General features: G+C 39.9%; 2 pseudogenes; both read left to right on the top strand.

Annotated features, from left to right (window-relative positions):
• The first annotated feature begins 150 nt into the window (after positions 1 to 150).
• Positions 151 to 1,063, top strand: LOC108635240 (annotated as a pseudogene).
• A 9,189-nt stretch (positions 1,064 to 10,252) lies between these two features.
• On the top strand, positions 10,253 to 11,184 carry LOC102175382 (annotated as a pseudogene).
• Positions 11,185 to 26,065: the final 14,881 nt, after the last annotated feature.

Genomic DNA, 26,065 nt, shown 5'->3' with positions numbered 1-26,065 from the left:
TCTAAATGTCTTGTTAGCAGCTTTTATATGACTGTGATCATATTGTAAATATTTCCTTTCATTTTATTTTTTTTCAGTTACTCAACTTTTTGCAGATAGCTTACAATACATGGAAGGTCAGAGGAACATCTCATAATTTATTTTTTGGAGACTTTCCTGTAACAAAAACATACAAATATTTTTGCTTTGTGTTCTTCTTATTTGTTACATAGCCATCTTGGGGGAAACCTTCTGATCCTTGTCTCCATCTGATGTAGCCCTCTTTGTCACCAACCAATGCACTATTTCCTCAGCCACTTATCCTCTATGGACATCTGCTATACCTCTTGTGTGACACCCAAACTGATCAGTGACCTGCTCCTGGGAAGGCAAACCATCTCTTATGGTAACTGTATGTTATAGGTCTTTTCCTTGCACTTCCTGGGAATGACTGAAATGTGCATCCTAACAATCATGGCTTTTGATCGCTGGGTTTCCATTTGCAAGCCTCTCCACTACATGATTACCATGAACAGGAAAAGGTGCAATATCCTCATCCTGGCAGCTTGGGCTGGTGGGCTGTGCATGCCTTTTCTCTGTTCTCTATGCTAATCAGTTTGCCCTTCTGTGGCCCTAATGAAATTGACCACTACTATTGTGACATTTTTCCTTTGTTGAAAGTTGCCTGTACTGATACCTATGTCACTGGTGTCCTTGTGGTTGCCAATTCAGTAATGGTTGCCTTAGTAACCTTTGTTCACTTGTTTGGGTCCTATATCATTATATTATTCACTTTAAGAAATCACTCAGCTGAAGGAAGACACAAAGCCCTGTTTACCTGTGGGTCTCACATCACTGTGGTTGTCTTACTTTTGGACCGTCAATATTTATCTATTTAAGAATCCCTACCACTTTCCCTGAGGGAAAAATATTTTCTCTCTTTTATACCATAATTGCTCCTATGTTCAATCCCTTAATCTACACTCTGAGAAATACAGAGATGAAAAAGGCCATGAGAAGGGTTGGTACCAAAAGATGTTTTCAGAAGAGAAGCATAATTAATTTCTCCAACTCAATGTGTTAAAACCGCTTTGTGGAAGTAAAAGTGGACTTGGGAATCCACTTTTTGAGTCCAAAAGAGGACTCAATTAACTTTCAAATCAAAGAGCCCAAATTATTTACTTTATAAATGTCAGAGATGATGAGCTGAAAAATTATGACTAAAATGACAAATTTGTTGGTCACTCTGAGATTCCGGTAGAGACTTATGTGATTAAAAATGTATTAGCTTAAAGAAACAGCTGCTATGTTATATAGAGTAGGCAATTCTGAGCGTTAACTAAAAAAAATAATTTGGTTATGATATTTGTAGATGAAGACTAAATAGGAAATACCTAAATTTGCTTTCAAGTTAATTCTTTGAAGACATATCTAACCTAACACTCTGCCTCAGGTGGTTTCACTGACTTATGTATAGTTTTAAGGCATCTTACATATTTTTTCATAGATTAATTATTACATATAATCCATAAGGAAATAAAACAAAAACAAAACAGAGAGAGACAGAACTATGAAGGAAATAAACCTGTGCTCTGTACCTAAATCAAGAAAATAGAGCACAGTAATCATCTCCAAAATCCATCACCTGTTCCCTCCGGTCCTCACTGCTTCCTTCCCTAGAACTAGCTGCCCTTCTGACTTTTACAGGTACTATCCTCTCTGCTGGTGTCGGTCATGGAGAGGACATGACCACTGCTAGAGCAATTAGATGGGCTTGGGCATCAGAAGTTCCTCATTTGTCCACCCATTCTTGAATTTGAGTTCTACTTATTGTCCAAATTTTTGCCTTTTCATACTGTTCACGGGGTTCGCAAGGCAAGAATGCTGAAGTGGTTTGCCATTCCATTTTCCAGTGGACCACATTTTGTCAGAACTCTCCTTCATGACTCATCCACCTTGAGGGGTAGTGCATGGCATGGCTTATAGTTTCATTGAGTGAGACAAGGCTGCGATCCACGTGATCACTTTGTTTAGTCCATCCTAAAGGAAATCAGCCTTGAATATTCACTGGAAGGACTGATGCTAAAGCAGAAGCTCCAATAATCTGGCCACCTAATGTGAACAGTTGACTCATTGGAAAAGACTGATGCTGTATGATCTTTTTAATGTGTTGTTGGATTCTGATTGCTAGAATTTTATTGAGGATTTTTGCATCTCTGTTCATCAGTGATATTGGCCTGTTGTTTTCTTTTTTTGCAGTATCTTTGTCAGGTTTTGGTATTCGGGTGATGGTGGCCTCATAGAATGAGTTTGGAAGTTTACCTTCCTCTGCAATTTTCTGGAAGAGTTTGAGGAGGATAGGTGTTAGCTCTTCTCGAAATTTTTGGTAGAATTCAGCTGTGAAGCCATCTGGACCTGGGCTTTTGTTTGCTGGAAGATTTCTGATTACAGTTTAAATTTCCATGCTTGTGATGGGTCTGTTAAGATTTTCTATTTCTTCCTGGTTCAGTTTTGGAATATTGTACTTTTCTAAGAATTTGTCCATTTCTTCCACGTTGTCCATTTTATTGGCATATAACTGCTGATAGTAGTCTCTTATGATCCTTTGTATTTCTGTGTTGTCTGTTGTGATCTCTCCATTTTCATTTCTAATTTTATTGATTTGATTTTTCTCTCTTTGCTTCTGATGAGTCTGGCTAATAGTTTGTCAATTTTATTTATCCTTTCAAAGAACCAGCTTTTGGCTTTGTTGATTTTTGCTATGGTCTCTTTTGTTTCTTTTACATTTATTTCTGCCCTAATTTTTAAAATTTCTTTCCTTCTACTAACTCTGGGGTTCTCCAATTCTTCCTTTCCTAGTTGCTTTAGGTGTAGAGTTAGGTTATTTATTTGACTTTTTTCTTGTTTCTTGATGTATGCCTTTATTGCTATGAACTTTCCTCTTAGCACTGCTTTTATAGTGTCCCACAGGTTTTGGGTTGTTGTGTTTTCATTAGTTTCTATGCATTATCTGATTTCTTTTTTGATTTCTTCTGTGATTTGTTGGTTATTCAGAAGTGTGTTGTTCAACCTCCATATGTTGGAATTTTTAATAGTTTTTATTCTGTAGTTGAGATCTAATCTTAATGGCATTATGGTCAGAAAAGATGGTTTGAATGATTTCAATTTTTTTAAATTCATCAAGGTTAGATTTATGGCCCAGGATACAAGCAACTTATGCAACTCAATTCCAGAAAAATTAAACGACCCAATCAAAAAATGGGCCAAAGAACTAAATAGACATTTCTCCAGGAAGACATATGGATGGCTAAAAAACACATGAAAAGATGCTCAACATCACTCATTATTAGAGAAATTCAAATCAAAACCACAATGAGGTACCACTTCACACCAGTCAGAATGGCTGCGATCCAAAAATCTGCAAGCAATAAATGCTGGAGAGGGTGTGGAGAAAAGGGAACCCTCCTACACTGTTGGTGGGAATGCAAACTAGTACAACCACTATGGAAAACAGTGTGGAGATTCCTTAAAAAATTGCAAATAGAACTGCCATATGACCCAGCAATCCCACTTCTGGGCATACACACTGAGGAAACCAGAATTGAAAGAGACACATGTACCCCAATGTTCATCGCAGCACTGTTTATAATAGCCAGGACATGGAAACAACCTAGATGTCCATCAGCAGATGAATGGATAAGAAAGCTGTTGTACATATACACAATGGAGTATTACTCAGCCATTAAAAAGAATATATTTGAATCAGTTCTGATGAGATGGATGAAACTGGAGCCGATTATACAGAGTGAAGTAAGCCAGAAAGAAAAACACCAATACAGTATACCAACACATATATATGGAATTTATAAAGCTGGCAATGATGACCCTGTATGCAAGACAGGAAAAAAGACACAGATGTGTCTAGCAGACTTTTGGACTCAGAGGGAGAGGGAGAGGGGTGGGATGATTTGGGAGAATGGCATTGAAACATGTATACTATCATGTGAGAATCGAATCACCAGTCTATGTTTGATGCAGGATACAGCATGCTTGGGGCGGGTGCACGGGGATGACCCAGAGGGATGTTGTGGGGAGGGAGGTAGGAGGGGGGTTCATGTTTGGGATCGCATGTACACCCGTGGTGGATTCATGTCAATGTATGGCAAAACCAATACAGTATTGTAAAGTAAAATAAAGTAAAAATAAAAATTAAAAAGAAAAAGAAAACCACCAAGTTATAAAATCTTACAATAAAATTAAGGCCATTAAAAAAAAAAAAAAGGAAAAGACTGGACGCTGGGAAAAATACAGGGCAGGAGGAGAAGGGGATCACAGAGGACAAGATGGTTGGATGGCATCACCCACTCAATGGAAGTGATTTTGAGCGAGCTCTGGGAGATGGTGAAGGACAGGGAAACCTGGCTTGCTGTAGTCATGGGGGCTGCAGAGTCAGACACAACTGAGCGACTAAACAACATCATCCCCATAGGTGGAGATGTTTTCAAGGATGCAGACTTGAGATAATAAAGTGTTGTTGAGACCATCTGGACTGAATATGTGAATGAACCCAGGAAAGGCCTCTATATGATCTTAAATTTTCTGACATAAAGAGGCAAAGATCTGCTTGTCTAGTAGCCATCCATGACGAGCCCCCATGTAAGTCCCCTTGTTTATTAAAAGCGCCACCTTCCAATCTGGAGCCATCTGCCTCTTTTTTCAGTCTCTCCCTGCCTCCTTAATGGGGGTCAGTTTGCCAACCAAGACCTGGAAACATTTGGCAAACTATAAATTAACTTATCTCATTGATTTTACTCATAGGTAAATTTAGGAGACTTAGTGCCTTTCTCACTAGGACCATGTTACGATGAAAGAGAACCCTTAGTATATGACACACAGTAAATCCTCACTATGCATTTTCTATTATTTATTTTGCTCATATAGCACATTGGAAGGCAACTGAATCTTCAGAAACACATGGGAAAGAAGAAAATAAGAAAAGAAAAGGCATTTGGAAAATATATGTTTGGGGAAAATTAAAACATGTTTAACTGAAAAAATTTTAAATTATTTTTGGAAGTTTTCTAAATTCATAAAAATAATACCAAGCTTTATTAGTTTATAATTTTTTAGGAAATCAATACTTGAAAATAAAGTAAAACCCATTCTAACTCTCTCAGGGGAGACAATCTTTTTGAGGGGCGATGAAGACTATTAATTGCAATAAGTTTTAGCTCAACTCACTGCTTAGCCATGTCCAACTCTTTGTGACCCCATGAATTGCAACCCACCAGGCTCCTCTGTCCATGGGATTTCCCAGGCAAAAATACTCGAATGGGTTGCCATTTCCTCCTCCAGAGGATCTTTCTGACTCTGAGAGTGAACCCTAGTACCAGAGCGGTCCTTTGTTTCTCACTCAGATTACAGAAATCGTGGAAAGGATAAGCCCCCTCAAGGCAAAAGCCCCACAGTGTTGTTTATATCAGAAAATTCTGAGTGAAATGCAAGGGAATTCAGTCACTGAGGCCCAGGAGGAATGAATGTCTAATAACTGAGCTTCCTAAATCAAACACAATAGCTAATGGTGGTTTTCATACTATTTATAATCCAGATTTTATATTCATGTCAGTGGATCTGATGACTTGGATCTAGAGGAAATCCACCTGGTGAACTCATGATTCAGGAACATAAATCCAAACAACTTGCAAAAAATAGTGTTCTGGAATAAGTTTTAGAATGTACACTTTATTTTTGTTTATTCGTTATACTTTGCTTTCAGACAGTGATAGGGAAATCATGTTTTGCTGAACAAGAGGAAAATAGTATTAAGACTTTGGTAGAAAATGGGCAAAACAGTCATTAAAAAAACAAATGACTCACAGATTACCAAGAAAGTGAGAAAAAACAAATCCAAAAGAAAAAGAAAATCCTTCCAGTACACATTGTCATGATTCACGATCACCATCCTGACAAAAAAAAGGGAGAAAAGATGGTTCAAGAATTAAGTTAACCAATACAATATTGTAAAGTAATTGACCTCCAATTAAAATAAATAAATTTATATTAAAAATTAAGTTTACCAAGACTCTAGGCAGGCCACAAAAATCGAAAGGAGATATCTCAAAATTTGAGTCTATTTACTTTATCTCTATGTACCTTGCTCTCCACTTGTGTTTCCTGTAATAAATGTGATGCTGATAACTTCAAGTGATTTGAATACTTTATATACTATTTTTAAAAAATGAAGTTATTTCAACAAATAGTTATTTATTATTGGTTAAATAAGTGGTATCTTGTAATCATTTAGGCTCCACACATTTGGCTAGGATCATGGAAAGGAGGAGATGTAACTTCCCACACATGTTCTTCCACTTCAGTTGTTGTGAATCCATTCATATCATTTCCTTTCAGTCCTGCCATTCTTTCCTCATTCTGGTCATTCACCTACTGTTCAGAGTATTTCATTCCATGATTTGAATTCACATTACTCTCAACGTCATACATTAGCCATTCATAGGGGAAAAAAAAAAAAAAGATTACAGAGATACAGCAAAGATAAAATCACTTGAAATATTTACTGAGCTACTAATACATACTGGCTGACACACACCTCTTATCTAATTAATCCTCACAATAAATATGGAGGTAGATATGCTCATCAACAAAGTGCAAGTTTCAGGAACTATGGTAACTGTGTAACATTTTACCAAGTGTATTGCTAAGTAAGATACATGCTGTTTTAGCTCTTGACTCTACCACTTATTAAGACCATCTTGCACTAGTTTTTAATTTTCCTAAAACTCAATTTCCCCATTTGTAAGCTAAGTTTACTACTAATTTGTATTTATTAGAGTTATAGAGATGATTGAAAAGTTTGTTTAGACAATGTTTAGAAGAATGTTAGGCACATGAAAATGTGAAATTGTAAACTAATAAAAAAATTATTAAGCTGCGGTTAGTGTAATTAAATAACATATTGAGGCCATATACTCACTCTTAGCAAAGCCAGAATATAAACCCATGCAATTTCACCTCCTTGATTTTAATATTTTCCCAAACTTTACCTTTAATAATAGTGGAGAACCCCAGGATTGTGTAAAATCTTAACTAAAGAATATTTTATTAAATTGTCAAGACTGTATTCAACATTTGGTATTTATGTCAAATTGAATTTAGACTGTTTCATTTGCTAACTTTTTTACTTTTTTCAAAGTTTCCATCTGTTTTAAAATTTGAATCTCATAATTCTCTGAATTATTTAGGGAAGAAGCTATTTCTCTACAATTTAGATACAGAAAAATGTTACAGGAAATATAGTTAAGAGTTCACACTTGAAACTGATGACTGTGTCAAAAATAAAAGTTAGAGATCTTTCCCCACTAAAATTGAGAAGCTAGAAATCTAAGCACTAGTTTAAGCATTGTGGGATACAGCTGTATGGAAAGTTAGCAAAAAAATAAAACTATCAAGAAAGGAATTAAAGAAATGTTTGTGGCCTTGAGAATTGAGAAAATTTTAGGTCAAACACATGTTTAACAAAACTGTTTGGTTAGAAAGTCAAATTTAATTAGAAGAAATATTAATACTGTATGAAATGGAGACAGTTGGCTTTGGTAAATTATTGTAAAAGCCTTAGTTTATTTATAGGCTTAATTTATTTATGTATAAACTAAAATGTTCCTGTTTAATTTGGGGGTGGGAAAAAGTTTTCAACTGGTTGTTTTTTCCCCATGCCCATAATTAAAATAATGGCTTTGTTTATGTCTATTCAAATGAATAAGTGATTGCTTCAAGTTGACCAAATCAGTATTTTGAATATCATTTTAGATTAACCATTATATAGGGGAGAGAGAGGGAGAGATGAGGAAATATTTCTATAATATAACTGGAGGCATGAAGCCTTACTTTTTAATGGCTACACTATAAACTAATTTTAAATCTTAAAATTTTACCATAGATATAATTTAATTGTGTTAAGGCTTCATTGAAAAGGACTTTTTCCTTTTGGATGTGACAGAATTAATTTTGTCTGTAAAAGAGAGTGATAAGCAGATAATTTATAAATTAACTGATAAAATATAGCTACAAGATTAGGGCGGAGACATGTAACAAACTTTAGAAAAGGTTTTAATTACTTATAATGTATTTTGGGATCCACATTGATAGTAAGGATACTTGGAGTATGTGGTTACCAGTTCTTTTTTTCTTAAAAATTTTTTTTTTTAAATTTTAATTGGAGGCTAATAACTAGTTCTATGTAATATATGTCATTATTATTGAGACACAAACTACATTCTTAGAGACTATGGTCAACCCCAGGTGAATCGTTTGTATTTCCATATGTCAAATCCATATTAAATCCATATGATTTAACAGATTGTTTATGAAGTGTTTCAAGCTACCTTTATTCATTTTTTTTTAATATTTTCTATAAGCTTTGAATTAAAATTCCTCCTATTTAGAACTAGAGGATTTGTCTAGTATACCTCAACATTTTCTTCCAGTTTAAAATAATTGTATGGCTTTAAAAAATTCAATTTTTCTATATGAAAGTTATATTTAGTTAACTTTATTATTGACAGCCTCACTGGTAACACAAGAATACATATAATAAAAATATCAATTAATACTTCAATGGCTAATAAACAATGACTATTAATTTGAGTGTTTTGTGACAAAATATAAAATATTTCACTATTTTACAAATGTTGTTCGGTTGTTAAGTCATATCTGACTCTTTGAGACCCCATGGACTACAGCACGCCAGGCTCCCCTGTCCTTCACTATCTTCTGGACTTTGCTCCATTGAGTTGGTGAAGCTATGTAACCATCTCATCCTCATCCACCAACACTCTTCTCTCTTTGCCTTCAATCTTTCCCAGCAACAAGGTCTTTTTAAATGAGAGATAGCCTAAATTTAGAGGATGAAAGTGTTTTGTACAGATTTCACACACTGCAGTGTAATCAATAATGGATTCTAGACCCCAAATGTTTGTCTTCAGAAAACCTTTCCCACACACCTCCCATGAACTTTTTCTCTGAACTATGCAGTGTAAAATTTTTATATGTGGGTTCTAAAAAAGTCTTAGATTGGACAAATAAGGAGGAAAAAGTCATACTCCAATTCAAACCACTGAGAAAAATATTGCTCTTAAATTATTATACAGTGAGTTATGGGCAAGTCGTGAAGGTAAAACTTCCTTTTGCTTCTCTGTTTTTAGTTTTAGCTACTATTCTATTCTGTGGTTGATTTAGTATATGATTTTTATTGATGTGCCAGAAATAAACATACTTCTGTTATAAATGTTAGAACTTTACTGTCTCAAATCAGTAATGAAAATATAACTAAGCAATTAAAAATTTTCAAACCAATTGCATTGGCTTCTTGCATAGTTTTCATCTTCCTCTTTGTAAATATACATGTATTATATAAATAAATATTTAATTTTATATTCTACCTCATTTTAAAATTATTTTGAGGGGCAGGATATTTTCTACTAGTTAATATTTTTAGGTTTTATACTTTCTTCTATATCATTAAAGGTAAACTTTGTAATACTTACGCTTAATTGTGTCTTTAACAAATTTGAGTTTGTAGACATACAGAGCAATTATTCTTTTCAAGAACTTGTATATTTTTTTAGAAGTGGGAAATATTTGCAACTATTATTTTTAAATAATTTGACTGATTAATAAATGTATGTATATTTATTAACATTTATTTTGAACCTGATGTTCTTAAAGATGGACTCGTGAAAATCATGAAACTAATCAGAAACAAAAAATGCTATCAAGTTTTCATTTTGTGAGGCTGGAATTATGTTCATTAAATATAGTTTCATGATATTAGTTTGCTTTGATTAATTTTTATTGGACTAGGGTTGATTTACAATGCTGTGTTTACTTTCTGCTGTACAGCAAAGTTAATCAGTTATACACCTAGATACAGCCATTCTTTTAGATTCTTTTTCCAATGGGTCATTATAGATTACTGAGCAGAGTTTCCTGTGTATAGAGCAGGTCCTTATTAGTATCCATTTTATTTATAGTAGGTTGTTTATGTCAAATTTTACTCTCCCAGTTTATGTCTCCCTCCTTTCCCCTTGGTAACCATAAGTTCTTTTTATCTACATCTAAAACTCTATTTTCATTTTTGCAAATAACAGAAATAGCAGACATTAGTGTTATCATAGGTTTTCTCCATGAATATTTCTGATATCAACTTATGCATTATGTCCTTTCAGGGCACTGTTATGCCTTTTTACTGCACTGGACCATGGAAAATAGAAATAATGTCACTCTGTTTATTTTCTTGGGACTATCTCAGAATAAGAACATTGAAATCTTCTGCCTTTGTCTTATTTTTATTTTGCTACATTGCTATTTGGATGGGAAATTTTGTTCATAATGATTTCTATTATATGCAGTCCTCTCATTGACCAACCTATGTATTTCTTCCTTAATTACCTCTCACTCTCTGACCTTTGCTACACATCGATGGTGACACCCAAACTAATGACTGATTTACTTGCAGAAAGAAAGACCAATTCCTATAGTAACTGGCATGACACAGCTTTTTATCCTTCACTTCCTTGGAGCCATCGAGATTTTTATCCTCACAGGGATGGCCTATGACCGCTATGTGGCCATCTGCAAGCGCCTGCACTACCACCGTCGTCATGAGCAGACTAAAGTGCAACACAATCATCATAGCTTCTTGTACTAGGGGGACTTATACACTCTGCCAGTCAATTTCTCCTCACCATCTTTTTACCAACCTGTGGCCCCAATACGATTGATCACTACTTCTGTGATGTGTACCCTTTGCTGAAATTGGCTTGCATGGATACATACAGGATGGGTCTCCTGGTAGTTGTTAATCCAGGTCTGATTGCTTTGGTGACTTTTGTGATTTTGATGGCTTCTTATTTTCTGATATTACACACAATCAAGGATTACCCTGCAGAGAGCCACACCAAAGCTCTTTCTACTTGCAGTTCTCACGTCACCCTTGTGGTTCTATTTATGCCTGTCCTCTTCATCTACATTAGATCAGCTGAAACTTTTCCAGAAGACAAAGTGTTTGCTCTCTTCTACACCGTCATTGCTCCCATGTTCAACCCTCCGATCTGTACATTGAGAAACTCAGAAATGAAGAATACTGTGAAGAAAGTGCGGTATCATCCATTTCTTAAGAAAGGGCAGTAACCTGCATGAAAAAAAATTTTTTCAGAAAGTCACTTTAGGGCTAGAAATATCATAAGGGATGATATACAAGGAGTTTACAGTGATGGCAAAAGCTGGGTATAGAATCTTCAGCATTTTCTCAGGTCTCTCCTGGTTGGGAAATTTAATTTTTTTCATGTTTATTTTCCCTCTTTTCTCTTCTCATACCTGTCTCCAAGAATTCCTTAATCTGACATTATATTTTGACTGTACAATAAAATATTTTATCTCTTCCTATATATATATATGAAAGTTTTCTTTTTTTCTTTTGAAATGCTTTAATTTTCTAGGAAATCATAGGGGGAGAATAGTGGGAAGTGGATGTATTGATAAGTTTTTTTGTGGCATTTTTAAAAAAATTTTTAATATTAAAATCTTTAATTCTTACATGTGTTCCCAAACATGAACCCCCTCCCACCTCCCACCCCATAGCATCTCTGTGGGTCATCCCCATGCACCAGCCCCAAGCATGCCTGTATCCTGCGTCAGACATAGACTGGCGATTCAAATCTTACATGATAGTATACATGTTTCAATGCCATTCTCCCAAATCATCCCACCCTCTCCCTCTCCCTCTGAGTCCAAAAAGTCCGTAATACACATCTGTGTCTTTTTTCCAGTCTTGCATACAGGGTCGTCACTGCCATCTTTTCTAAATTCCATAATTGTGTGTTAGTATACTGTATCGGTGTTTTTCTTTCTGGCTTACTTCACTCTGTATAAATCGCTCCAGTTTCATCCATCTTATCAGAAGTGATTCAAATGAATTCTTTTTAAACGGCTGAGTAATACTCCATTGTGTATATGTACAACAGCTTTCTTATCCATTCATCTGCTGATGGACATCTAGGTTGTTTTCCATGTCCTGGCTATTATAAACAGTGCTGCAATGAACATTGGGGTACATGTGTCTCTTTCAATTCTGGTTTCCTCAGTGTGTATGCCAGAAGTGGGATTGCTGGGTCATAAGTAGTTCTATTTGCCAATTTTTTAAGGAATCTCCACACTGTTCTCCATAGTGTTGGTACTAGTTTGCATTCCCACCAACAGTGTAGGAGGGTTCCCTTTTCTCCACACCCTCTCCAGCATTTATTGCTTGCAGATTTTTGGATCGCAGCCATTCTGACTGTGTGAAGTGTACCTCATTGTGGTTTTGATTTGCATTTCTCTAATAATAAGTGATGTTGAGCATCTTTTCATGCGTTTGTTAGCCATCCATATGTCTTCTTTGGAGAAATGTCTATTTAGTTCTTTGGCCCATTTTTTGATTGGGGTCATTTATTTTTCTGGAATTGAGCTACATAAAGTTGCTTGTATATTTTTGAGATTAGTTGTTTGTCAGTTGTTTCATTTGCTATTATTTTCTCCCATTCAGAAGGCTGCCTTTTCACCTTGCTTATATTTTCCTTTGTTCTGCAGAAGCTTTTAATTTTAATTAGATCCCATTTGTTTATTTTGCTTTTATTTCCAGTACTCTGGGAAGTGGATAGAGGATCCTGCTGTGATTTATGTCAGAGAGTGATTTGCCTATGTTCTTCTCTAGGAGTTTTATAGTTTCTGTCTTACATTTAGATCTTTAATCCCTTGGAATAAATTACTGTTGACACATTGCATTTCTCTCTCATCTCTGTAGAAGTGAGAGGGTAACAGGCAGGTAAGGAACTGAAAATCAGTCTGGGATGCCATCAGGTATATCCCTGATGCATCTCCACCCCGCCTCGGTGGTAGAACCGGGAGGTATGAGTATGGTGCCTGCGTCAGTAAGGGACAGGCTAAGTCAGACCAGGGAAGGAAAGCTTCGGTGGAAAGTCTGTCTACATCCCCATCTAGAGCAGGGAGGGACGCCTCCGGTAGAAAGATGGCACTGGTCACTTTTTCCTCTCTTACAGATGGGAGCTAACAATTCCAGCCTCACTCCTTTGAACTGTATCCTGAAAAACTGGGGTAGATTTGATCCTTAGAGCTTAAAGACGGTATGCCTGATCTTCCTATGTGGTACTGCATGGCCACGGTATCCATTGGAGGAAGGCAAACGGTGGCCAGTTGGAGGGTCTCTTAATTATAATACTATTTTACAATTAGACCAGTTCTGTAGAAAACAAGGGGAATGGGTAGAAGTAGCATATGTGTTGACCTTTTCTCTGCAAGACATGCCAGACTTATGTCCTAAGGGTGTAGATTTGGGTATGAAACCTTCAGCTCCCTCCTGTCCTCCTAATTTGCCCCTGTACCCAGGGCTCCAAACTGAAAGTCAGCTCCCCCCGTCCCCGCCCAGAAGGGTTGCCTCAGTAGAAACCCAAACTGAGATTCAAACTGCCCAAGTAGAGGTCCAAACAACCCTGGCTTGTTATGACCTCAGACTATGCTGGTTTCAAAGAAATTCAGACAGTTGAAGTAAGAGAAGCTCAGACAGCTGTAAGGTGAGTGCAGAGGGAAAAAGAGTGAGCTGGGCAGTCAGGCAAGTAAAAGGAAATTTATTAGAGGGAAAAGAGAGAGTGACTGGCTCTTAAGGAGAACCAGTGTTCTCTCTTTCTGACAGAGTCCTTCTTATACCAGTGAAAAATTCTGTGAAGAGATGGTCACATAGCCAGAGGTCTGGAATCTGGTGGTCTTGCAGCTTTGAGAAGATAAGTGCCAGTGAGATAACAGGATGCCATTTGGGCAATTTGGTCAGTCTCACAGATCACTGTGATTTTATTCTTCATTTGCAAGGTCGACATAATGAGCCATCTTATCAATGAGACCCCATGTGGGCGTAATTATTTTTTTTGATTTCGGATAAGGGCCAAAGGTCAATCTTCTGTAACTGCTTCCCTCAGGACAGGGGCATCATGGGGGTAAGATAAAACATTGTAGGGGTTAGATAAGAAAAGGTTGGAATGTGGGTCAAGGGGATTTGTGGGGTCAAAGTGTTTGATAATCTGAGTGAGTTAGAAGTAGCTCATGGATAGTTCAGTTGGTGAAGGCTTGTAAGCGGTCTTGCCACTGTAAGAGTTACCCTGGGCTCCATAGAGGTAATGAGAGTCGGGGCCTGGGGCCTGGGCACCTTCAGTCTTCAGTGGCAAGTCTGTGGAAGCTGGGCAGAGCTGGTCGGAGGACTCCTGCTCGGAACCAGGAGGGGAATGTCGGATCCCTGGAGGTGGACTTGGGCAGTTGACCTTCCAATGTCCTGTTATGCCACAGCTGGGACATGAACCTGGAGGGGGCCTTGGCTTTAGGCACGAGAGGGTCCAGTGGCCTTCTTTGCCGCATTTGAAGCAGGGTCCAGGTGGCTTCCTTTCTTTGTTGGTTGATGGTGGCTTGGAGCCACGTAGGGCAAGGGCTAAAAGGTGGCATTTCGCCTGATCTCTCTGGGCCTTCTCTAGCTTTGACTATTCTTCCCGTTATTGAAACTCTTAAAGGCTAAATTTAAAAGGTCTTGTTGAGGGGTTTGAGGGCCTTCTGCCTTTTTTAGTTTCTTTCGGATATCTGGGGACAACTGGGAGATAAAATTGGTGTTAAGGACAATGGTGCCCTCTGCTGAAGTGGGGTCTAATTTTGTATATTTTTGTAGTGGTTCTGTTAACCTGGCTAGAAATTGTACTGGGTTTTCATCTAGCCCTTGAGTTATTTCCTGGAGCTTATCAAAGTTGACGGCTTTATGCCCTGCCTTTTTTTTTTTTTTTTTTTTTTTAATGCCCTGCCTTTTGAAGGCCCACAGTGAGACAAGCAACCATGTGATTATGGGTACTCATCCAGGTCTCCCTGCCTGATAATCCCAGTTGGGATCTTCTTGGGTGACAGCTGTCGCCCCTATGGGCTTCGGGTCATCTGTCATATGTATCTCATCAGCATGCACCTGAAAGGCTTGCCATACTCATTCTTTCTCTTCTGGGAGAAGAGTGGAGGAAAGTGATGTAAATATCATGCCAGGTTAAGTCATAAGACTGGGTAAGACACTTGAATTCTTTTAGATAATTATCCAGGTATGAGGAGAAGGAGCCAAGATGCTTTTCAGTCTGAGATAGATCGTGAGAGAGAATGGGACATGAACCCTAACAATGCCTTCTGCTCCAGCTACTTCCCCTGAAGGGAGGACTGGAGCAGGGGAAGGAGTGGGGTCCTGCAGTGAAGTTTCCCATTTTAAAGTTGTTCAGGACTGGCTATGGGGAGGAAATCTAGGGAGGTCTGGGTAAAGCCTTGGGACCCTCAGGGTAGAGGGTGGGGCTGAGAACTCAGAGCTTATTACAGGCAAAGCCTGGGGAGGGGAGTTGGGAGCTGCCTTCAGAAAGAGGGAGAGAAGAGGGGATGTAAGGTGGAGGCTGTGGAACTGGATCTGGAGCAACTGCAAGGGGATTGGGAGTGATAAGGGGTAGTCTGTGGTTGGAAGGGTCAAGGAGAAGAAGAAAAGTCTGAACAGGAATTGAGAGACATTGTATTAGGAGGATGTGGCCCAGAGAAGGCTAAAAGTATTTGAGAAGTAGAACAGGATTCACAGAGAAAGGGTTGAGAGCGGAGAAAGAAAGCCTGAACATAAGGGATTTCTAACCACTTGCCATTGTGGCGGCAGATGGTATCAAGGTCCCATCAGTTCAGTGGCTCAGTCGTGTCCAACTCTTTGTGACCCCATGAATTGCAGGACGCCAGGCCTCCCTGTCCATCACCAACTCCTGGAGTTCTCTCAGACTCACGTTCATTGAATCAGTGATGTCATCCAGCCACCTCATCCTCTGTCATCCCCTTCTCCTCCTGCCCCCAATCCATGCCAGCATCAGAGTCTTTTCCAATGAGTCAACTCTTCGCATGAGGTGGCCAAAGTACTGGAGTTTCAGCTTTAGCATCATTCCTTCCAAAGAAATCCCAGGGCTGATCTCCCTCAGAATGGACTGGTTGGATCTCCTTGCAGTCCAAGGGACTCTCAAGAGTCTTCTCCAACACCACAGTTCAAAAGCATCAATACTTCGGTGCTCAGCCTTTTTCACAGTCCAACTCTCACATCCATAAATGACCACAGGAAAACCATAGCCTTGACTAGACGGACCTTAGTCGGCAAAGTAATGTCTCTGGTTTTGAATATGCTGTCTAGGTTGGTCATAACTTTTCTTCCAAGGAGTAAGCGTCTTTTAATTTTATGGCTGCAGTCACCATCTGCAGTGATTTTGGAGCCCCCGAAAAAGAGTCTGCCACTGCTTCCACTGTTTCCCTGTCTATTTGCCATGAAGTGATGGGACCGGATGCCATGATCTTCGTTTTCTGAATGTTGAGCTTTAAGTCAACTTTTTCACTCTCCTCTTTCACTCTCATCAAGAGGCTTTTTAGTTCCTCTTCACTTTCTGCCATAAGGGTGGTATACCTCTGTATATCTGAGGTTATTGATATTCTCCCAGCAATCTTGATTCCAGCTTGTGTTTCTTCCAGTCCAGCATTTCTCATGATGTACTCTGCATATAAGTTAAATAAGCAGGATGACAATATACAGCCTTGACGTACTCCTTTTCCTATTTGGAACCAGTCTGTTATTCCATGTCCAGTTCTAACTGTTGCTTCCTGACCTGCATACAGATTTCTCAAGAGGCAGGTCAGGTGGTCTGGTATTCCCATCTCTTTCAGAATTTTCCACAGTTAATTGTGATCCACACAGTCAAAGGCTTTGGCATAGTCAATAAATCAGAAATAGATGTTTTTCGGGAACTCTCTTGCTTTTTCCATGAGCCAGCGGAGGTTGGCAATTTGATCTCTGGTTCCTCTGTCTTTCCTAAAACATCAGCTTGAACATCAGGGAGTTCACAGTTCACGTATTGCTGAAGCCTGGCTTGGAGAATTTTGAGCATTACTTTACTAGCAGGTGAGATGAGTGCAATTGTGTGGTAGTTTGAGCATTCTTTGGCATTGCCTTTCTTTGGGATTGGAAAGAAAACTGACCTTTTCCAGTCCTGTGGCCACTGCTGAGTTTTCCAAATTTGCTGGCATATTGAGTGCAGCACTTTCACAGTATCGTCTTTCAGGATTTGAAATAGCCCCACTGGAATTCCATCACCTCCACTAGCTTTGTTCGTAGTGATGCTTTCTAAGGCCCACTTGACTTCACATTCCACGTTGTCTGGCTCTAAATGAGTGATCACGCCATTATGATTATCCAGGTCGTGAAGATCTTTTTTGTATAGTTTCTTCTGTGTATTCTTGCCACCTCTTCTTAATATCTTCTTCTTCTGTTAGGTCCATAGAGGAGCTCTTCCACTTTGAAGGTCAGGAAGGGTAGTGGTGAAGGAGATATCCTTCGTCCAAGGTAAGGAGCAGCGGATGTGCTTTGCTGGAGCAGCTGTTGAAGAGATTACCCATGCAGGTAAGAGAAACCCAAGTAAGATGGTAGGTGTTGCAAGAGGGCATCAGAAGGCAGACACACTGAAACCATACTCACAGAAACTAGTCAATCTAATCACACTAGGTCCACAGCCTTGTGTAACTCAATGAAACCAAGCCATGCGTGCAGGGCACCCAAGACAGGCGGGTCATGGTGGAGAGGTGGTCCACTGAGAAGGAATGGCAAACCACTTCAGTATTCTTGCCTTGAGAACCCCATGAACAGTATGAGAAAGCAAAATAGTAGGATACTGGATGAGGAACTCCCCAGGTCAGTAGGTGCCCAATATGCTACTGGAGATCAGTAGAGGAATAACTCCAGAAAGAATGAAGGGATGGAGCCAAAGCAAAAACAATACCAGCTGTGGATGTGACTGGTGATAGAAACAAAGTCTAATGCTGTAAAGAGCAATATTGGCATAGGAACCTGGAATGTCAGGTCCATGAATCAGGCAAATTGGAAGTGGTCAAACAAGAGATGGCAAGAGTGAACGTCGACGTTCTAGAAATCAGCGAGCTAAAATGGACTGGAATGGGTGAATTTAACTCACATGACCATTATATCTACTACTGTGGGCAAGAATCCCTCAGAAGAAATGGAGTAGTCATCATGGTCAGCAAAAGAGTCTGAAATGCAGTACCTGGATGCAATCTCAAAAATGACAGAATGATCTCTGTTCATTTCCAAGGCAAACATTCAATATCACAGTTATCAAGTCTATGCCCCAACCAGTAATGCTGAAGAAGCTGAAGGTGAACGGTTCTATGAAGACCTAGAAGACCTTGTAGACCAAACATCCAAAAAAGATGTCCTTTTCATTATAGGGGACTAGAATGCAAAAGTAGGAAGTCAAGAAACACTGGAGTAACAAGCAAATTTGGCCTTGGAATGGGGAATGAAGCAGGGCAAAGACTAATAGAGTTTGCCAAGAAATGCACTGGTCATAGCAAACACCCTCTTCCACAACACAAGAGAAGATTCTACACATGAACATCACCAGATGGTCAACACCGGAATCAGATTGATTCTGTTCTTTGCAGCCAAAGATGGAGAAGCTCTATAAAGTCAGCAAAAATAAGACGGGAGCTGACTGTGGCTCAGATCATGAACTCCTTATTACCAAATTCAGACTTAAATTAAAGAAAGTAGAGAAAACCGCTAGACCATTTAGGTATGACCTAAATCAAATCCCTTATGATTACATAGTGGAAGTGAGAAATAGATTTAAGGGCCTAGATCTGATAGATAGAGTGCCTGATGAACTAGGGAAAGAGGTTCGTGACATTGTACAGGAGACAGGATCAAGACCATCCCCATGGAAAAGAAATGCAAAAAAGCAAATGGCTGTCTGGGGAGGCCTTACAAATAGCTGAGAAAAGAAGAGAGGTGAAAAGCAAAGGAGAAAAGGAAAGATATAGCATTGAATGCAGAGTTCCAAAGAATAGCAAGAAGAGATAAGAAAGCCTTCTTCAGTGATCAAGGTTCCATAGAGTATTATAATTGAGAGTTCTGTTTTCTGGCATTGGAGCCTGTTATCAAGTGTATTGTGCCAGCCAGTGTTAGTATTGTAAATAAGCCTTTTGGTCTTATCTCCCCTTGGAAGCCAAGGCTTTTAGGTTTTGGAGAAGGCATCTTCAGTTCAGTTCAGTCGCTCAGTCTAGTCTGACTCTTTGCGACCCCATGAATCGCAGCACGCCAGGCCTCCCTGTCCATCACCAATCTCCCAGAGTTCACTCAGACTCACGTCCATCGAGTCCGTGATGCCATCCGGCCATCTCATCCTCGGTCGCCCTTTTCCTCCTGCCCCAATCCCTCCCAGCATCAGGGACTTTTCCAATGAGTTAGCTCTTCACATAAGGTGGCCAAAGTACTGGAGTTTCAGCTTTAGCATCATTCCTTCCAAAGAAATCCCAGGGCTGATCTCCTTCAGAATGGACTAGTTGGATCTCCTTGCAGTCCAAGGGACTCTCAAGAGTCTTCTCCAACACCACAGTTCAAAAACATCAATTCTTCAGTGCTCAGCCTTCTTCACAGTCCATCTCTCACATCCATACATGACGCCAGGAAAACCATAGCCTTGACTAGACAGACCTTAGTAGGCCAAAGTAATGTTTCTGGTTTTGAATATGCTACCTAGGTGGTCATAACTTTTCTTCAAGGAGTAAGTGTCTTTTAATTTCATGGCTGCAGTCACCATCTGCAGTGATTTTGGAGCCCCCCAAAATAAAGTCTGACACTGTTTCCACTGTTTCCCCGTCTATTTCCCATGAAGTGATGGGACCAGATGCCATGATCTTCGTTTTCTGAATGTTGAGCTTTAAGCCCACTTTTTCACTCTCCTCTTTCACTTTCATCAAGAGGCTTTTTAGCTCCTCTTCACTTTCTGCCATAAGGGTGGTGTCATCTGCATATCTGAGGTTATTGAGATTTCTCCCGGCAATCTTGATTCCAGCTTGTGTTTCTTCCAGTCCAGCGTTTCTCTTGATGTACTCTGCATATAAGTTAAATAAGCAGGGTGACAATATACAGCCTTGACGTACTCCTTTTCTATTTGAAACCAGTCTGTTGTTCCATGTCCAGTTCGAACTGTTGCTTCCTGATCTGCATACAGTTTCTCAAAGGCAAGTCAGGTGGTCTGGTATTCCAATCTCTTTCAGAGTTTTCCACAGTTTATTGTGATCCACACAGTCAAAGGCTTTGGCATAGTCAATAAATCAGAAATAGATGTTTTTCGGGAACTCTCTTGCTTTTTCCATGATCAGCAGATGTTGGCAATTTGATCTCTGGTTCCTCTGTCTTTTCTAAAACCAGCTTGAACATCAGGGAGTTCATGGTTCACGTATTGCTGAAGACTGGCTTGGAGAGTTTTGAGCATTACTTTACTAGCATGTGAGATGAGTGCAAATGTGTGGTAGTTTGAGCATTCTTTGGCATTGCCTTTCTTTGGGATGGGAATGAAACGGACCTTTTCCTGTCCTGTGGCCATTGCTGAGTTTCCAAATTTGCTGGCATATTGAGTGCAGCACTTTCACAGCATCATCTTTCAGGATTTGAAACAGCTCCACTGGAATTCCATCACCTCCACTGGCTTTGTTCATAGTGATGCTTTCTAAGGCCCACTTGACTTCACATTCCAAGATGTCTGACTCTAGATTAGTGATCACATCATCATGATTATCTGGGTCGTGAAGATCTTTTTTGTACAGTTCTTCCGTGCATTTGTGCCACCGCTTCTTAATATCTTCTGCTTCTGTTAGGTCCATACCACTTCTGTCCTTTATCAAGCCATCTTTGCATGAAACGTTCCATTGGTATCTCTAATTTTCTTGAAGAGATCTCTAGTCTTTCCCATTCTGTTCTTTTCCTCTATTTCTTTGCATTGATCTCTGAAGAAGGCTTTCTTATCTCTTCTTCCTGTTCTTTGGAACTCTGCATTCAGATGCTTATATCTTTCCTTTTCTCCTTTGCTTTTCACCTCTCTTCTTTTCACAGCTTTTGTAAGGCCTCCCAGACAACCATTTTGCTTTTTTGGCATTTCTTTCCATGGGGATGGTCTTGATCCCTGTCTCCTTACAATGTCACGACCTCTTTCCCTTGTTCATCAGGCACTCTATCTATCAGATCTAGGCCCTTAAATCTATTTCTCACTTCCACTATGTAATCATAAGGCATTTGATTTAGGTCATACCTAAATGGTCTAGCGGTTTTCTCTACTTTCTTTAATTTAAGTCTGATTTGGTAATAAGGAGTTCATGATCTGAGCCACAGTCAGCTCCCGGTCTTATTTTTGCTGACTTTATAGAGCTTCTCCATCTTTGCTGCAAAGAACAGAAATCAATCTGATTCCGGTGTTGACCATCTGGTTATGTCCATGTGTAGAATCTTCTCTTGTGTTGTTGGAAGAGGGTATTTGCTATGACCAGTGCATTTTCTTGGCAAACTCTATTAGGCATCTTAGAGGAGTAGATTTTGACGGCTAGGATTGAGAATTTCCCATTGTGGCTGAATAGGGAGGTTAGACAAGGTAAGAGCGAGGAGATAGGTCTGAGAGAATAGGCATCCCATTCTCAGGACACTCTCAGGGAGTAATAATTGTCTGCTTTGTAATGGGAGTCCCTATTTCAAAAATCAGATGAGGCACGAGGCCCAGGGCCGAGGACTGTGGGGATCCTCATGCCTAGTGCTAGGAATTGGAATAGAGGAGGAGAGAGAGAGTCTGAGGGAATGGGATTTCTCTCACTCTCATAACTGATGGATGAAATGTGGGCTGGTATATGGATGTCACTCCAGCAAGGCAAGTGGAAGTCCCATCCTGGAGGTCATCTCAGTTTCTTGCAAGGTCCAAGGGAGGGGACCACTGGAGGTGGGCTTGTGAGAGGAGCCACCCAGTTGTGGTGGATCTTCCCTCCCAGGGAAGATCAATTTCCTTTTTCTTGCCTGACTGCCCTGCTTGCTCTCTTTTTCTCTGTACTCGTCTTACAATGTGGGACCTGCTGCTGCTGCTAAGTCACTTTAGTCATGTTTGACTCTGTGCAACCCCATAGACAGCAGCCAACCAGGCTCCCCCGTCCTTGGATTCCTCAGGCAAGAACACTGGAGTGGGTTGCCATTTCCTTCTCCAATACAATGTGGGCTCTATCAACAGCAAAAGCTAAGGGTAACATACAGGATGAGATGGAAGACAGGAGACAAAGAGATAAAGAAAAGTAGGTTTCTCCAGTCTATCCCTGGGATCATATGCGCAGAGCAGCCAGAGGGCTGAGGAATAGCCACACAAGCTGTTGCATCTTCATGAAGCACCCACTGGGAGAAATAATCAGTCTATGAGAGTTAATAAGCCTTTTCTTATCAAGAAATACAAAGAATCAAGGAGGATCTAGGAGACTGTTTAGAGCACCTAGAAAAATATATTAGCGCTTTTAAGGGTGTTACTCTGCTTTATGACCTTACTTGGCAGAGTGTGATGTATGTCTTGGGACAAACACTAACTCCTTCCTCAAAAACTCAAGTTTTGGGGAAAGCGGTTGCTTATGGAGATGAATGGCTTGGTAACGAATCAGTAGGGAAGATAGAGGACAAGATAGCCACCCTCCCCACTAAGAATCAGGAGGTCCCAACTATAGAATGAGATTGGGACTGTAACACAGCTAAAGAAAGATGGGATCAGAGTCATTTTGTTAGATGTGTTTTTGAAGGACTCAGGCAAACACGTGACTTTAAAATAAGTCTTTAAACTATGCCAAACTGGCAAACAGAAAACAGAACAGGAAGAGAAGGAAGCTCCTGGTGAATTCCTAGATAGACTGAGGGAAGCCCTTTGCAGATTCACCGAGACTGATCCCGAAAATGGAGGGAAGAGTGAACTTAAAAGATAGATTTTTCCCTCAATCGGCTCCAGATATCTGCTGTAAGCTATTAAAACAGGCATATTGGCCAGATCAGTCTTTAGATAATCTGTTGCCACAGGCTCAGACAGTCTATTCTGGCAGGGAATATGAGGAAAAGAAAGGCAGAGAATGACAAAAGAACAGGCGGAAGACCTTGTAATGGCTGTCTGAACCATTCTTAAACAGCCCGAGAAAAATTCCCAGAGGGACCCAGGTGAAAAGGGATAGGCTTGCTATTCCTGTGGAAAGGAGGGGCACCTCAAACAGGATTGCCCTCAGGCATCTAAGTCGCCCCTGGCTCCATGTCCGGTCTGCAAGGGACCACACTGGAGGAGAGACTGCCCTCAGAGGCATAGGTTTCAGGGGTCAGACTCCCAAGACAATCAGGATTGAAGGTGCCCAGGGGTCCCCACACAAGCTCCCGTCCTAATTTACATCTGAGGAACTCTGAGTATTAATAACTGTAGGGGTGCCAATCCGTCGATTTCCTTTTGGACACTGGGGCAACTTACTCTGTGCTTACTGAAGCCCCTGGCCCACTTTCTCCCAGATCTGCTTCTGTAATGGGACTGTCTGGATGAGCCAAATGTTATTATTTCAGTATGCATTTTCATACGAGTTTCAAACTCTGCTATTTTCATACGAGTTTCTGATCATACTAGAGTCTCCATTATCCATTTTCGGGAGGGATATAGTGAGTAAGGTCCATGCCTGTTTTTGTGAATATGGAGCCCTACCTTTCTCTCCCTTTAATTGGACAAAATGTAAATCCGAGAGTGTTGGCTGATGGAAAGTCTGGGGGTCAAGCACAAAACGCTATTCCTGTAGTTGTCAAGCTCGAATACCCACACTTATTTTCACATAAAAAGCAGTATCCACTGAAACCTGAGGTTAAGGGAGAGTTAAAACCCATTATTGAGAATTTAAAGGAGCTGGGGCTATTAATTCCCTGTAACAATCCATGCAACATTCCTATTCTGGGTATAAAGAAGTCAAATGATAAATGGAGACTAGTTCAAGATTTACAAACAATAAATGAGGCTGTAGTTCCTTTACACCCCATGGTGCCTAATCCTTATACTCTATTGTCTGAAATTCCTGAACGAGTCAAATATTTTTCAGTCATTTATTTGAAGTTTGCTTTCTGAGTTAAACCTATATTAAATCATCCTCTACCTATGACTTTAAGACAATTGAGAGGATTTTTTGGAATCATAGGGTACTGCTGCATTTGGATTCCCAGTTATGGGGAACTTGCCTGGCCTTTGTATAAGCTTATAACTGAAACTCAACAAGCCCAAACTGACAAACTGCTTTGGTCTCCATATACTCAAAGGCTTTTAAGGCTCTTCAGACTGCTCTCCTGCAAGCTCTAGCTTTGAGCTTGCCCGCAGGGTCAGAAATTAACTTGTTTGTCACTGAAAGAAAAGGTATGGCCTTGGGATTTTTGACACAACCCCGAAGGCCTCACCAGCAGCCTACAGGAGTGTATTCTTAAACTCTAAGGTTAATATTTGGATGACAGACAGTTGGCTTCTTAAATATCAGTCATTGTTGTTAGAAGGACAAATAACTAATCTTAAAGTTTGTGGAAACTTAAATCCTGCCACTTTCCTTCCTGAAAAGGAAAATGAGACACCTGATCATGATTGTTCCCAATTTCTAACTTTATGCAGCTTGGGAAGATCTGATGGATACCCCATTAGACAGTCCTGACATGGAAATATTTATAGATGGCAGTTCTTTTGTTCGGGATGGGAAGCATAAAGCAGGTTATGCCATGGTAACGGCTAAACAGGTTTTAGAAGCAAAATCTCTCCCAGGGAACAAGTGCTCAGCTAGTGGAGATTGTGATTCTGGCTCTTGAGTTAAGCAATGGGCAGTGAGTAAATATCTACACTGATTCTAAGTAGGCTTATTTGACTTTTCATGCTCATGCTGCAAATTGGAAAGAAAGACCATTTAAAATAGCAACAGGAGAACCTATTAAAAACATTTCAGAGAGATTGAGAGACTTTTAACTGCTATATATTGTCCTAAAGAAGTAGCTGTTATGCATTGCAAAGGGCACAGCAGGGACAGGAGTAAAGGAGCCAAGGGTAATCAGCTGGCTGTCAAGTCAGAAAGGTGGCACTTAAGGAAACCCCTTCACTGCAGAGGACTTTGATCTGGACAGGTCCTGTGGATAAGGAAAACCACAATACACTGAGGAAGAATTAGAAAGATATGAGAAAAGAGGAGCAAAGTTTACTGATAAAGAATGGTTACAGTCTGAGGATGGACGATCAGTAATTCCTGAAAATGCTCAATGGAAAAGTTTTCCTAAAGCCTTGGAATTAACCAATTATGTAACTCAGCTCTCAGCTTTTCAACAGGCATTAAAGGAACTCTGGGAGGTAACTCCTGACCCAGCCTCTGAGTAAAAGAGCTTCTGTTTGAGCCAAGAACAGAGGTCCTGACAAAAGCATTGGGATCTGGGGGCCAATCCCTCAAGCCCCTCTGGGAAGGCCCTTACCAGGTTATTCTTTCTACTCCCACAGCTGTCAAAGTGCCAGGAATTGATTCGTGGGTGCACCACACTTGAGTTAAGAAGTAGCACCCTGACCAGAACTAAGTGATGTCATTTTATGCCTTTACTTTCTATGCTCTTACTTCGTACTTTCAGATGGGCCTGATAATTTATGTGAGTGTGTTTCTGCTGACTCCAAAATTCCTGAGTCTGCTGTTTGATCCTCGAGATTATGCCTTCCTGTCCTGGGCTCACTCCCACACTGCATTCCACAATCTATGTAACTACTGGGTCAGTGGAGTGCCCCCCTCTTCATCAGTGGATGGCTTCCCGTGGTGGGAGTCCTTCCACTTCAGGGAAAGGACTTTCTCCAAATCTGTGACTACCTTCGATAACAACAATCATGTGATGCCTCATTAATCTGTTGACATCTAACAATCCTAAAATCAACAGGTGCAACACTTTACTTTAACTATGGACATAATGTGACTTTTTGCTTATGGTTCTGTTTTTGCTGTTTGCTCCCTGCAAAACAGCAGTGTAACTGCTGTAGCTGGATTTCTTTCTAGTTGAGTTGCATGGAGTTTTTAAGTTACAAATGTGCTGCAATATCCTGTTGACTGACGC

This window comes from Capra hircus, unplaced genomic scaffold, assembly GCF_001704415.2.
Source record: "Capra hircus breed San Clemente unplaced genomic scaffold, ASM170441v1, whole genome shotgun sequence".
In the NCBI taxonomy this organism is placed as follows: Eukaryota; Metazoa; Chordata; class Mammalia; order Artiodactyla; family Bovidae; genus Capra; species Capra hircus.
Note: the sequence above shows the minus strand (reverse complement) of the source record. Positions and strands in the feature narration are given on the sequence as shown.